Here is a 15,643-nt window from a genome sequence, read left to right as displayed (position 1 = left end):
TTCCGGCCGAACTGCGGCGGAAGTGCAGTTAACCATTAGGAGCCCACATACACAGCTTCGCTGGTCGCCCTTCTTCACAGGGTGGAACGGCAATGAGGTTTTTTTTTTTTTGTGGGTTTGATGGGGGGAAGACAGAGAGAAAATTCTGCCTGAGGCACGTGGTACCTGCACGCACGCAAATTACTGGTTCGAAGTTTGCCATTTCACAATCGTCTTGAGAATCGTAAGCTAAGCTTAAGACCCTCCGTAAACTTAAGTTGACACTAAACCAAGCCCCATATTCATAGTGGCCACTGTGACCGATTATACGCGTGAGATTATGAACCGCACGCATTCACACCGATAATTCCTTCTTCCCTCACTCTCCTTGCTTTTCTTCCCTTAAACTCCTTACCCTGTGTAAACCAGCCGTGCGTCTGGTTAAGCTCCCTACCTTTCCTTCCTTCATTTTCCTCCTCCTGGTCCTCCTTCTCCTCCTCCTCTTCCCCATAGGCAGCATCGCACCCGACGAAGGTACGACTGAGGAGGGACCTTTGCTAGCTTCACCCTTGGCACTCGATGAAAAGAAAAATGAATGTTTCTTTCTACTCTCTCTCTCTCTCTCTTACATCTTCGCTCGGTCTGTTTTATTGATGATTGTGCGAGTTTCGACATTTAGAAGTCTGCGAATTCACAGCGGCACTTCAACTCGCCTAACCTGGGAAGGCTCCAAGGTTAACGCTCACGGCACCAACTTATTACGCTCGCACAACTTCGACTCTGTCTTTCTGTCATATAGCGAACCTGCAACGCCAGCGTGGCGCAACCAAATATATGCATAGAACGAGAGAAAAGACTATCCATGCAGTTTCAACTTGGCAGTCGTAGTTGACTCAGAAAGGTGCGTTTTGCTGGCATGTGGCCTATTTCCAGCGGCTGGCGCAATACGTTGTGCGCACAACGCCAGACGCCGCTCATGAGGCGCCGACAAATCTTAACGTTCCCACAGCACTGTGGCACACGTATTTGTGTAGGAAGGATGTGGTACGAACTTTAAATTCGCGTTCAAGAAGTCTTCAGCGGTGTTGCATTGCATACAAACTATTCTAGCACTCTTTGTATTGGGTATGTTTTACTGCAGTTAAGTTCGAAAGTATGCATGAAGTGAACGTGAGAACACATAATTTGTTCTTTCAACAGCGCGTACCCGTCTCTGTCTGCATTCCATTTGTGACTGCCCGTTTGGCGCTAAAATTCGCATTTAGAGTCATGCACCCACTAAATCAGCAATATTTCTTTCTTCTTACGTGCACTTAATCCTACCATCGTACTAGCAATCTAGGGGTGTAATTTGGTTACAGACACAGACGCAACGTATTTCTCCTCAGCCCTAGCCACTGCTCCTATAGATTCGGGCAACCTTGAATAAAATTTTTTTAAAGCATCAAACGTCGAATGCAGGCGTCGAAGTCTGCGTAACTCGGGAAGTCAAACCCGTGCTAGAGGTCTTTTAACTCCATAAGACTTTCTTATTAAGGTCTTCTCCAGGCGTGCAGAGCGTTCTATTGTACGAGGATAAAAGCCTGACCGGCTTGTGCCGCCTTATTCAGCCAGCATCCTACCAAGCCGCCTTTATTGGTATATCAGCCGACCGAAGAGGGGAACACGCTGCTCCTCAAGTTTCCGTAATCTCTATTTCACCAGAGTCTTAGCTAGCAATATCCAGCCTTTCATTCTGCGATCCCTCGCTTCTTCTTTTGATAACTTATTCCTTTAACAAAAGCGCCCTGGACAGATTTCGTTGAAAACTTTACTTTGAGCCATATTGCTTTGCGCTCTCTTTTTCCTCTTTCTCTGATACACTCCAAAGTCAACGAATGAAGTGGTGTTATATAGGCTGTCACTAAGTCCCTTCTTTTCATAAAAATAACTCTCACTTGCAGACTTCTTCACTCACTATACACTTTACCTTGGCGTCCAACCATACACAGTCGCACAAATACGGACAGAGCAAGATCACTCTACCTCGGCTTTCCTGAAGCAGCACGGCAGCAAGCTAGGACTAACGCAAAGGAAGACATCTTGGGTACTAGGCGCGAACAAACACAGAAACAAGGAAGGAGACGGGACAGAGCGCCACTTACAACTGCCCCCGTCTGTCCTTCCTTGTTTCTGTGTTTGTTCGCGCCTAGTACCCAAGATGAGTTGTCACCAACTCGCCCAACAAGATGTCCTTTTAAGCAAAGGAAGGATCTATTTGTACAATATCCCACAGTTAAGCTCTCACTTGGGGTCCTACCTGCACACTTGAATTGAGCCAACTGTATTTTTCGGTATGTGTGTGAACTCAGTATTCAGCTCATTACTCTTTAAGTTGGTGTTCACGACTCGGTGGTGCATCGGCGAATCCAAGTTCACCATCATGTGTCCAAAACCAGTGAAGAAATACAACACTCCAAACCGTGGAACGCCACAAAATAGTGTTTATCTGATATAGTCAGTGTGTTCGCGCTTAGATTTGGAACGACGCTAAACTTCCGGCCTTCGGTTACCCTCAAGGGAGAGGAAAGAGAAAAGTAAAAGGTAGGGAGGTTAACTAGAATAACGTCCGGTTGGCTACCCTACACCAGGGGAATGGGAAAGGGAAAAGAAAGATCACAGGGAGAGAGAGGAGGGAATGTGTCTAAACTACTGCTTAGTGTGGTGCCCTGCGTCTTACAGCCAATATAGCATGACCGAAAGAAACGAATGTGATGCGTCGTTGCCTCGCCTGCTATGAAAGTGACAGCTATAGTGCGAACTCTACCCGCCGTGGTTGCTCAGTGGCTATGGTGTTAGGCTGCTGAGCACGAGGTCGCGGGATCGAATCCCGGCCGCGGCGGCCGCATTTCGATGGGGGCGAAATGCGAAAACACCCGTGTACTTAGATTTAGGTGCACGTTAAAGAACCCCAGGTGGTCAAAATTTCCGGAGTCCTCCACTACGGCGTGCCTCATAATCAGAAAGTGGTTTTGGCACGTAAAACCCCATAATTTAATTTAATAGTGCGAACTCTGGTGCATCTATCGTCACCGCGCGCGATGGACTGTTGATCTTTGGACGACTGTGCCATGCTTTGAAGAAATGCGCTAGCGGTGGCTGCGCATGTCGTCCGTGCTGTCGGCCGCTGCTCGGTATTTTCTCGACGACGCTTCCGCGCAGCCGCCGCGTAAACCGTGGGTTTAGGATCTTTCACCGTCAGTTACCTGCTACGCACGATTTTCGTCGCAACGACAAAAACCGTCATTGCTGTAGCACTTTGCGCTATTATACCAGGTACCATGCCATAGAAGCGAGGCTGCATTGAGGGGGCGGCACAGCGGCCGCTTTTTCTATAATGCGATGCGGCGTGCCCCTGACTATCGTATACAACGAACGCTTATGTTCTACTAGGCGCTATTCTCCTGACACTCGATTATTTTCTTTAGGGCGAGAAGAAATGGGCAACGCAGATTGACCCAGATCACAGGCGAGACATTACACAACCTTACTGCAGGAAAAAGGGAACAATAAGGAGGATGTGTTGAAGTCGAAAGCGGTTGTGAAGCAGATGCAGCAGGCCCGGCTTAGAGCTTTCACCAATGGCTACGTTTTCTTGCTTCCGATGAAACGATTCATAGTGTACGTTAAAGCAAAAAAAAAAAAAAACAATAATGTCCCTGCGAATTTTTAGTCGCATCAAGGCTGCGGTGGCTTAGAAGCACAGTGACACCCGTTTCGCGGCTGCTTTTGCTGAGACGGAAATCATCCACATTTTGTATGTATCATAACCTGAGGTAAACTAAATTTGTACATAAAAGACTCTTTCTCCATTATGCAGCCCTAAATACTAAAACAAGACAAAAATGTTCGGCCTACTGGCGAAAGTTGTGGACGTTGTTGCAATGTGTGCTATTGTGCGTGTTTGAGTGCGAGTTTTGAGTACAGATAACGATTTGCTCGTCCCTGCAATTTGCATATTTTTTGCCCAAGGCTCAATAGCGGCAAAAAAAAAAAAAAATCTGAGTGAGTAATCAGAGCTGGTTGCGATCCATTTATTCATTTATTCATTTGTTTAGATTTTGTTCTTTTGGAAAGCTAGCGTGCGTTCATGGAATCAAAGATTTGTCACAGTAAGAAACAGAAGCGAATGGTTGAAAACAACAGTAAGGGGCTATGGCTACTGCTTATCCTTCACGTTACTGACAGAGCAATATGCACCTCGGCAGGCCAAAGAGCATGCAGTATGTACTGCCAAATATATGCGCGTACGATAATGGGCAAGCGCAGTAAAAATGACCTCGAATAGAAAAGCTGGGTGGTAGTGGAAGCGTTGCACAAGGAAAATACTTACACCCGCAAAGAGACACATATGATTAAAAAAAGAGAGACAAAGACAAAGAAAGAAAAGAAGGAAAAAGAGAGAGAAAAAAAAGGAAAAAAAGAAAAACACGACAAGCGTTCAGTGGCCGCGATAATACAAACAAGCCACAGCTTCGGTGCCACCAGCCTTTCCTGGAATAAAAGCATTTATTCGAAAATAGGACAGTCAACTTCGCGCATTGACGCACATTGTTTCAGAAACGCCCAGCCATTACCTTGAATTTCGCGTCAGCCTGTATACACACAATCAAGACCTCTGTAGAAATGCCTCCTTATTTACTGACTCTTTTCTTTCGCTTGTCGTTACCTCTTCTTCTGCTCGTTGACTTCGGCTGTAGCGTGGTGAGCGAGAACGAAAACGTCTTTGCTGTCTCGTCCCACATACACAGTGAGTGCGAGGACAAGGTGCGTGTTAACGATGCCCTTGGGAAACGCAAGTCGAGAGCTGCTTTACAAAACAAAAACAATAGGGAATGGAGGTCATCGCTTTCTCCCGTGCTGCGAGGCACGGATTACACCAAGAAGGCTTCTATGCAGGCGCTCTTATACATATGCACGCCGGAAACTCGGATCAGAAATGAACGCGAGCACCGCAGCTATAGTAGCTAGAAGCCAAAGCTCGCAACCTCGCGATCACACTGCATGGGGCCGGGTCAAGGATTTGGAGTCAGAGGTGACAAGTCGCGTGGCATCACGGGTCAAAGGCAGAATCACCGGCATCGAAGAAAGGATGAGCGGTAAAAACAACGCCAGACGCACGCATCTCCCGGCGTCTTGGATAACGACGACGTGCAGACAACGCTTGGGCATCGCGGGCACGAGCGCTTTACCCGTGTGATAGCCTTCGTGAGAACCAGTTGGAAACAGCATTTGGCAATGTCCGCGAGCTTCCTTCGATAACATTGGGACCCGTTGCATCGCTTTATGTTTACTTCCTCTACCGTTGCTTATCATACCATACCTTTGCGCTCGCTTTCTAAGCGGGAAACGCAGGCGCGCAACAAAAAGCGGGACGCTAGTGCCAGCTTTGTAAACACGGTTCTTGCCTACGGACGCATTTGTACTGACACTGTTAAAGAAATAAAATAAGCACTGTTCGTTCGTTTTCTTTTACTTTCTACGCTTGGCAACCGAACTGAATTGCTTGAAGCGAGAGTAGCGCGGGTAACGCTATAGGCCGAAACAGCGGCGATGTATTCACGTCGCGCGCAGCGTTCGAGTTTATGTATTATACGAGCGTGGCCTTCCATTGACAAGGATAACTGTTTATGTTATACTCGCCACGACTAGCCTGGCAGCTGGAGGAAGAGCCGTTAGGTTATGTCAAAGTTGGAGAGATCGGGAGAGAGAGAGACACACACAAAAGGACAAATTGTCACGCTTCGCGGTGCGCGCCCCGAGGTGGGAACACAATCGCCTGTCTCTCTCCGGACGGGGCAGACAGGTGCGCGGTCTGTCACGACAAAAAGAAATAAAAGCGGGATTAACGTGAAAAAGTGCCCGGAAGAATATAATTGATATTCCAGGCGGCGTGCCTTTCGCGCAGTTACTAAATTCTGTCTGCGTGCGAACGTGCTGTCGCACCTGTGCTTGTGTCTGGCTGGGTGGGTGCGATGGGCACTTCCACGCGGTGAAAATTACTAAGTGTGCAGAGTCCTGCTGGTGGTCGCTGCCGTGCTGCCGTGGACGCGGTGCTGCATGCTAATGTAGTCTCAGCTGGACGAGCGAAGTTGTTCCGGGGCAGCGCTTACGCGTGACCCTTAGCGTGACCCGGCCTTGCATTGGCTAACGCTGCCGTGAAAAAAGAAAGTGTGAGCGTGTGGACAGAAAATGCACTAGTAGCACGTTATTGGCAGTTCCGGGGTCCGCTTTACACTTCCTACGCATATAATACACTATGTACCACGTATTTAGGAATATTACCTTAACTTAGAAAACGTCCATTAAGATTTATTATATTTTTCCAAGATTACAGATCACAGTGAACTTTTATGCCAATCGCTTCGAGTGTTGTCCGTTTACGCCGTCTACAAGTGCAAAATGGGTTAAGTTATTCATCAAATAAGAATTCAACATGATCGCTTCCCACTTAGCATATTTTCATTACCCGTACTTAACGCAGGAGTCTCAGCCAGTAATCTACCTAAACTTCCTATTCGCAAGAATACATACAGCCAGCGACTCCGTAAGTATAATGGAGTCACCGTTTAGAATAGCATTCTGAAGGATTTGAAAATCGCCAAAAATTTTCCTGCCTCATGAAAAAAAGCTTTTGTCGAATGCGTACGACCTAAAGTGTGCTTTGTTGTTACACCAATGCATATATATTACAACAAATAATTTTATGTGTATGCTGCTACGAGAGAGAGAGAGAGAACGGATGCATAGAAAGGCAAGGCGGTTAAACAGAGGTAGTTCCGGTTCGTTACCCTGCCCGGGGGGAAGGGCCAAGAGAGATAAAGAGGGAAAGAGAGTGGAAGGAGAGAAAGAGAGAGAACGAGAGACGAGAAACCGCGTACACTACAGAGCGGTAGGAGGCGGCGTTCTTAAAGTCTATCGTTTCGCCCCGTAGACCGCAGGAACCTCAATAACGCGAGTAAGGCCTTCAGCGCGGATGTTCTTTGGGAGCATGGACGTAAAGCTCTGAGTTCTGATAGTGGTCCATTGTCCAACTGGTCAACTGGTCCTCTGCACATCACTTGTATCTGGGCACTATATACAGGGCAGACATAGATAATATATGCGAGCATCTCATCGCTATTGCATGTGTCGCACGTGGGGCTGTTGGCCATTCCAATAAGGAAAGCAAGTACATATGAAAAGCATATGAGCAAATAGTATGCAATAACTGAACGCCTTCTCATGGGATTATTACTTTTATAAGGCAAACACGGACAACACGGATAATTATCCATGTTTTCCTGTGCGGTCCTATTCGTTCCTGGTTTAAACCAGGAACTAATAGCCCAACACATTTTCCCACCATACATATTTGTAGTTTTTGTTGGAAGTTTCTTACGCGCTTCAGAGGAAGCATTAGCTCGGGATATGGAAACAGAAATATTGTCTTGCTTTGCATCCACTACACGAATTTCCTTCAGGATTGTTGCACTAACAATAAAGTTTTAAGTTTCGGTACTATATGATATAGATATTTTCCTTTTATTTCAGGCATCAATATTTTTTTAAATAAAGTGAAAAATTCAACGAAACTTCATTGAAGTATCACGTTTACAACCCAGTAACTCAGTAATAAAAAGCGCTATCACTAATATGTGAACTGCACATACTAAGACATCTAAAACAAACAAAATTAATGCATTATACACCACTGCGAAATATGCCTCAAATTCGCGAGCAGGACTATTCCAAAACTCTCGTAAGCGTCGTAACTATTTCACGTAAACTGTGAACATATTCATCAGATTTGTCCACTTATTTAGATGTTCGAGCATATGCAGTTTGCAAAACTGCGATATTTATTTTTGGTGCAGAGTTACAAATTTGTAAACGTTGTCCTTGAGTTCCTTTTTTTTTTTTAGCGTCCCGATTTAGGCGAATTCTTGTAGCATGGTGGGTGCCTTAAAATAAACTATTGGTTCCTGCAGTGGACCGAAGTTTGCTTTTTCGCTCAAATGCGATGAAGTTCGATCATCTCAATTGAACGCTTGTGTAGAGAGGTAATTTCTGCATTTCAAATTTATTTGAATATGAAGATCGGTGTCGGGCTCGAGGTATATCTTCCTCCTAATAAAGTACCATTATATCTGGCTGATGGAACATGACCATATATGCATCGCCCGTATTTTGTTCGTTTCGTTGTTGAAACAAAGGATAGCTGCAGTTAAGGTGAGGTAGATTAAGCATAGGTGACAAGACTAAAGACACACCAGTAGAAGGCACATGTATGAAATATATGCCACGTGTGAAATCGTCAACTTGCTTAGCACGGTACTGACGATGATAACTCACACTCTGAAGACCATCGAAGACTTAAATAAGCGCGCAGGTCAGCGATGATAAATTCACTTATTTTCTTTATGCACCAAACCTTGATCAGCCGATGGGTCAAATGTAAGGTTGCTTTAATACCAGTAACAAAGTGATTATTCTCTCAACTCGCGCAAGTAACTACCTTGGTTCGCTGGTCCTCTGCATGTGGACACTGCAGAAATTGACTTAATTTAATGACAACATTTGCTTGGCAGTTCTGTGGTACTCTGGAAAGACTTTACAGTTTCGAAAGGAACTTTAGTGTGTGGTGCAGTACATTCCAGATCGATGGCAAACGCAAAAAAAGAAAGAAAGAAAGAAAGAGGAAAGAAGGAAAGAAAGAAAGAAAGAAAGAAAAAAAAAGCTTTGCTTTCGATGATTGCGTCTGCAAATTACGCCGCCGCAAATTATCGACGACAGCACTCACGCATTGGGAAGCCAGGATACCGGTATTGACACCAGAAAGAAGGCGTGCTTACCTGCAAAGAAAATAATTACGTTGATTAGTCATTCTGCAGTAAAGTGAAATATTAACACACAATATCAGAGCCAAGCGGTTGTGTACTCCGCATTTACACGGCGCTGAGCTGCGGATGATGAAATAATATTAATAAATAATCAGCAAATCAGCATATCTTTTTTTTTGGTTATTGTTAAATGTACGTAAGGAGATGACGGCGCCTCGTAAAGGCGCCGGCGGCGCCTCTGCTTCGACGTGCGATAAGAGAGCCTTGGAGAACAAAGCCATAGCAATACGAAAGCACAACTTCCCGCGAGTAGCACATTTGCTTGTTCGTAATGTACATGTAGATTCTGCGAATATGAATGACAATGAAGGAGTATATCTACCATATTATTAGCATAAATTGAAAAGCGAACTGAAAATGACTGATCAGAACACCTATCGCACAATAACATGATACTGCGACGCGAAATCACTCTGTAGCCAGTTCCTAACAAGCAAGGTGCAAGTCTCAAATGTGTGCTGGGGAATCTGAATTAAGCCACTGCTACAAGTCCACGCAGCTCTGAACGGAATAGCGCTTTCGAGTTAATATTGCTTTGATCGAGGCGTTTCAATTCATGCTCATGGTATATATGTGCATGCAGGCCACATGAGTTTTATTTCTGGTTTTTTTATCCACCTCGTCTGTGGTCGCAGGATTTGCCCCCACCGTGGTGGCTTAGCGGCTTTGGTGTTGCGTTGGTAACCACGTGGTCGCGGGATAGAAACCCGGCCGCAGCGGCCGTATTTCGATGGGGGCAAACTGCAAGAACGCCCGTCCCCCATGCATTCTAGGCACGTTAAAGATCCGCAAATGGTCAAAATTAATCCGGAGTAGCCCACTACGGTATGCCTCATATTCAAATATTGGTTTTGGCACGCACGCACCCCGAATTAATTCATTCGCGGGGTTTTCCCTTCATCATTGCTGAACACATGTATGTACGGTTAAAACTGTGCAGATACAGCAACCGCTCTCAACTGGTGAACTATAAGGAAAAAATTTTATTAACCTAAGAGTACGACTGCGAGTTGTGGGAGCACATGCTATGCCCGCTACTACAAGGCTGCTTTGAGGCCAAGCACTTCGCAAGGTCGCGGCGTGGGTTGACGAGTTGCCAACCCCAAGTGAAGTGCGCGTTCACTATCGAGGATCAACTCAAGAGCCCGAGAGAAAAAAAAGAAAAAAACGCTCTTGATCCTATGGAGGATCCAGAGCCGGAGAAAAAATAAAACATTCCCTGATTATTTGACAGACTAAGAACAGGTGAGCGCAACGCAGCCATTCGGCTGGACAACATTCTTTTTCGCCATTAGATCAGAGAACTACTATTTCGATGTTGCCGAAAACAAATAGATTGACTCGCCATCCCGGCCCTGAGAAAGTGGATGTCCGGCGAAGCTGTTGAAAACCGCTACAACAACTGCTGAGAGGGCTATACAATGGTTTATTGCTCAATTCCTCCTCTGGCGCATTATTCAGCCACAGGAGAATCTCGACGTGCGGAATTGCGGAATTGCGACGTGCGGAAGCCACGTGCTGGAATTGCACGGCAATACGATTAGCGGCAGCACGCCGCCGCCGCTGGTTATACTACGTATGTTTTCTCTTTAGCTCTCCTCGTATTCACGCTGCTCCTGGGGAGTCCTAACTATGGGTTGCCTACCCATAGCGGTGCTGCAAGAACAATGAAATCAGTTGCTAGGCTGGGTCTTCGACATATGACAGGCTAGTGACATCACTCCCCACGTCGCAAGGTGCCGTCGTCGCGACAGCTTGCGCAACAATAACATTTACTAATAAATGTATGCCGCCAGCGCTACGCGCTTCGAATTGTTGTCAGGAGCGCCTTATCATCAATGATGTGGTTTGGATGTTTGTTTTGTGCTTGTTCGTTATTGAAACGAATGCTGTGATGTATGTCGTATGCGTGACAGCAAAGAATATATGGACTTTACGCTTCAATCACCGAAGGTTTTTTTTTTATTTTTAATGGCTGAAAGTAGACTTTTTTTTTCCGTGAAGACGACACCGAGGAAAATACTGACCAACTAGAGGCTAACACCTTCGCTGTAAAAACTCAAGAGTCCTGTAGGCCACGCATTTCAACTGACACAGTTTGCTGGCATTAGCACGAAAGACACGACCAATACACTGCTCTCGGCATCGAAGTGTGACTTGGCAAATTTGTTGGCGAATCTTTATTACGCCACCGTAGACTCGCTACAAGTCAAACGAACCTTCGCGCGTTGTAGGTGTGTGTGTCCGAAGGGAGAGCAGCCTAAGAAATTCCCGTCCGAATTGGCTCAGCACGTGCATTTAACTTCGCAAGGATACGGAGCTGGGACGTTGTGAAACTGGACAATTGCCTGCTACAGGGGTTCACTGAGAAGGACAGGGGATAATCACAGTGCTACATACGGTGGCGACCGGACGCGATAGACTGGCAGCAGTTGCGCAACGCGAACATCCGCATCCGTGCGGCTGATGAGTGTCATTGCTCGAGGTAGCTCACCGACCGAAATTACAGGGATGCACATAAAGTTGGCGTGTATCATGGCCTCATGGCCTCTCACGGGGATAAACGTGAGCAAGGACGCGCTCACGCATATGCGCCGGCGTCACGAAAAATGTGACATTTATCCTACTTTCCAGAACTACAATTACAAGCTGTAAGGAGTATCGTACCCGCTAAAGCACGCACCGGAATGCTTGATCGTACAGATTTAGAGCTCTTCGGCGCACACTAATGCGCTGCAGCCTGCCCGCGGCACGAGTCCGCTAGTTTTCACGCAGGGAAGCGCACTTGCTGCGTGTGTGGTATCCAAAACAAAGTCTAACGTATAGAACGCATACATACGGCTGCCCAGGAACTTCTCACTCGCAATGGGCGCTGGCGCCGTTGGATTGCGGCTTCCCCGCTGAACTTCATGCATACGAGATGCGAGAGGCTCTCTCTAAATTGGAACCTCTGCGCAAAGTGGCAAAAAAAAAAAGGGGGGGGGGGGCGATTTCGCGGTAACGGGGCCGCGAATGTTCATACCGACGCGGCGGGCTAGCTGGCGATGGAGCCTAATAGAGCTCAGCGAACTACAGTGATCAAGGAATAAAGCGCGTCAAGTTAAGGCTGATTCGCGTACTTTCGTTTCAGACATCTGCAGTTCGCCTCACATCGACGTAATTTTGGCGCATACACTTAGATCGGAGTCGGCGTCACCTATGTTGACAGGATTCCTAGCGACATGACGGGGTACTCTCGAGTACTTTGCGCAAATGCAGCGTTCTACTAGATGCTCCCTGCCACGTTTCGTTCCGCGGGCACTGTACATTCGCTTCCGAACTAAAAGTAGCGTCACATTGTGACCCACCATGACGCCTTTCCGTTTTTTTTTTATTTTAGGCGCTACTTATTTTCAGAAATTAACTTCTCGATTGCCTCGCGAGATGTCGGAGCTTGAAAGTCGGGGATCGGATTCACAAAGATTGTTGTTCGTAAGGGCTCTCTGCCATCGGTCTGCCGCCTTTGTTAATAATATGGCCAGCATCTGGATTGGCTGAAATTTTCTGTGACGAATCCTCTTGTGCCTAGCGCAAGAGGATTCTATTAATATGCGCTCTCAAGTGCAAATTTCCTAGTTGCTTCCTTTAAAAAAAATACGTTATGCTGTATGTTTGTGCCGATTGTCTCTTAGCTTATTGTGCACATATGATTGCATTTGTCCAGCATCAGGATTGGCTAAAATTTTCTCTTAGGAACAATTCTAACGCAACAGGATTCTGTGAACATGCGCCCTGAAGTGCAGATTTTCTAGCCGCTTCCGCGGCAAAGTTCATAAGCACGTAAAATTCATAGATGTCTGTTGGAGGGAAGTCGAACAAGCAGCAGCAGCCGAACTTCACACAGGCAAGTAGTTTCGTGTTGTCGAGCACACAGCCTCTTCTTTTTTTATATATTGTGTGTGACGAGCATTAGATGTTAAACACACGCTCATTTTTCATTTTATTCAGGCAAACCACATGCCCTGAAGCGAAAGCGCGCGAAACTGGTTCTTGCTGCCGCCGCTATTTCGGTTGAAACAATGGTAGCCGAAGAAGAGGCAGCGGCGCCTCACGTGCATAAAACTACGTTGCTTCATTTGTTCATATCTAATAACTTTACCTTAGGTAACAATACTGTGTATTACAGAACACTCTTGCAACCTAAGGAGCAGCTTCTCTGCGCGGCGAAAATTTTGTCCTACAGTCTTTCGTAGGGACTCACGTGGGCCGTCCTAGCGATCGGTACCTTGTTCCAATACGTGAGAATCGCGCTGCCTTTCAGGGCATTTAGGCTGGCATTGAGAGCTTCAGAGAACCGCGACAAATGATTTTGCAGCAGGTGTGCAGCTGAGCTATACGCTTCTTGTAGCCACCTGCTGCACTACACATTTACTCATTGCGTGACTATGACGGCCACCGTGGCAATTCGGACCTCTTTGTAGCGCTCTGTCTTTCCGGTGAAATCGCATGAAATCACTCCACACTCCTTCCCTAGGCCAGCGCTCTGCCACATAAGTCATTCTGTGTGGATTGAGAGGATCTTGTAAGTGTTCTGCATGGCATGCTGCATTGATAATGTGGGCGAATGAGGGAGGCGTCTTTGTTCTAAAGGTTCTTTAAAAAATTTGCCATTCATGCTTGCGCAGTCGAGGTGCATGGAACTAACAACGGCACCCCTCTCTTATTTTGCTGTTACCTTCAGCCAAAGTATGTACGTCGCTATTTGTACCCCGGTTCACGGCTATCTGGCACACGCTCGCATTTCTCATTTCCTAAGGCTCAAGACGGTAACATAAGCTGCACTTAAGTACCATGCTTGACACATAATATTTGAGACTCTCATTTTACTGGAATAAGAGTTGAATATTGCATTACAATGCGGGTTTGAATGAATTTTGGAGTTCATTTTCATACGTACCTTGTATATTGCGCAATGTACATCGTTTCCCTTTTCTTACGTTTTATAGAAGGCATCATGTACCGGCTCGAAGAGGCTCACGAAGAAGGAAATGAAATCCTAAAGACTAGTTGGAATTTGTCCTCGCTGAATAAGGCAAGCAAATTTTGCTGAGTAATCCATAAATTTTATAATCCAAGGCATGAAGGCACGCATTAGTTATTCTTCCATTCTACCTTAGATCCTTCATGCGTGGCTGGCCTTGGAAGTATACTGCTTCTTGGTAGAGGCAATAAAATGTGAGTAAAGCCTCGCCAATAAGACCAGATTAAAATGTACGAATGGTTAAAACGTAGCCGTGACGGTGTGTGTGTGTGTGTGTGTGTGTGTGTGTGTGTGTGTGTGTGTGTGTGTGTGTGTGTGTGTGTGTGTGTGTGTTGTGTGTGTGTGTGTGTGTGTGTGTGTGTGTGTACGTGCTGTAGTTTATCACGTGTTTATCAGTGTTTATCACTGTATATATCATGATCACCAAGCACATGGAGTAGCATGTCTGACGAACAGCCAGGCTAACATCTCCAGTGTGCCATTAAAGCTTGTTTCTCTCTCTCTCTCTCTCTCTAGTTGCTTAATCGATAACGGCACCTGCCGCTGCATTCCGGTAGCTATGGCAATGCGCTGCTGAGCTCGAAGTAGCGGGTTCGATCCCTGTCGCGGCCGCCGAATTCTAATGGGCGAAGTGCGAAAACACGCGTGCATTGGGTGCACGTGAAAAATTTCTACAAAGTCAAAATAAACCGGAGGTCCCCCGCTATACGGGCAGTCTCGAACCGCGGGGCGCGATGGGAGGCGACCCTGCTCAGTCACGACCTCGCGGATCAACTGTCGGTCGTCCGGCACGCCAAGGAAGCCGCCGTGTCCAAGGACTCAAGGCCGCCACCTAGGCTGGGGTGCTTGTGACCGCACACCGCCCAAATGCCGAACATTTTCAATAAAATTTTAACTTACCGACTCCCCCACTATGGCCTGCCTCATAATCAGATTGCGGTGTTGGCCCGTAGAACAACAGCACAAATCTTTTTTTTTTTTATTCGTAATGGCTCATTGTATACCTTATGGTTAGAGTTATAACGTTTGGTCGCGTAGCCGGTAACGGCGCCTCCATTTGCCTTGTGGATAATGGCGCGGTGCGCCGCAAAATATATTTCGCCTTTTCGGGATGTGCGCAGGACCACCTACCGATAAGTCCTGCTTCGGCGCGGTGAGGCTACGCGGGTATATACACTTCGAAAATGAACCGAGGCGTAGTGGCGACGTCGGCAAAGAGCACACACAGCCAATGACGGGCTCGCCTTACCCCCTATCGCCGCCAACCCTACGGCAGTAATCTAATATTCATCTAGCGTGGCGTGTTCCCGTTGAAAGCGTACTGCATGCTTTTAATAGACGATAACCATAACGTGCCGCCGTTATCTTGCGCGACTTCGAGCTGGACAGATTCGAATGAGCGTCGCTTGAAGAAACGAAAGGAGCACCAGTCGGTGCGTCGGCTCTGCAAGCAACGAGCCGCACTCGAGCACCGTTTGCGCAGCGAAGAATGGCGCGTGCGTGCAGACAGCTGGCCGAAGCACAAACGCTACCGCGCAGTGTGCACAAGGGCAATGTATGGGACACGATGCAACAAGTCTCGCGGAATGATCGGAGCCACGCGGCAGCGGATACTGATTTCAAACAAGAGGTGCCGATTACGATTGCTGCTTAGTACCGGCTGTGCACTATCGCATGGTCTTTAGTTTTGCCAAAGAGCCGAGAATATTTTTCACAGCTGCGA

The 15,643-nt window shown here is 46.8% G+C and overlaps 1 protein-coding gene and 1 long non-coding RNA gene across 5 annotated transcripts in view; one reads left to right on the top strand and one right to left on the bottom strand.

Moving 5' to 3' along the window:
- Positions 1-15,643, bottom strand: part of LOC126531227 (dopamine D2-like receptor) — a 457,194-nt gene that overhangs the window by 95,244 nt on the left and 346,307 nt on the right. The gene's annotated exons all lie outside the window — the stretch shown is intronic.
- Positions 14,055-15,643, top strand: part of LOC129385078 (uncharacterized) — a 63,316-nt gene continuing 61,727 nt past the window's right edge. The window contains exon 1 of one of the 2 annotated variants that reach the window (XR_008612626.1): positions 14,055-14,114. This is a non-coding gene — a long non-coding RNA (uncharacterized lncRNA). Of the gene's footprint in view, positions 14,115-14,493; positions 15,551-15,643 lie in introns of those variants that run through there. The other variant, XR_011894805.1, reaches the window with a different exon arrangement.

The sequence above is a fragment of the Dermacentor andersoni genome, chromosome 5 (assembly GCF_023375885.2).
Source record: "Dermacentor andersoni chromosome 5, qqDerAnde1_hic_scaffold, whole genome shotgun sequence".
Lineage (NCBI taxonomy): Eukaryota > Metazoa > Arthropoda > Arachnida > Ixodida > Ixodidae > Dermacentor > Dermacentor andersoni.
Note: the sequence above shows the minus strand (reverse complement) of the source record. Positions and strands in the feature narration are given on the sequence as shown.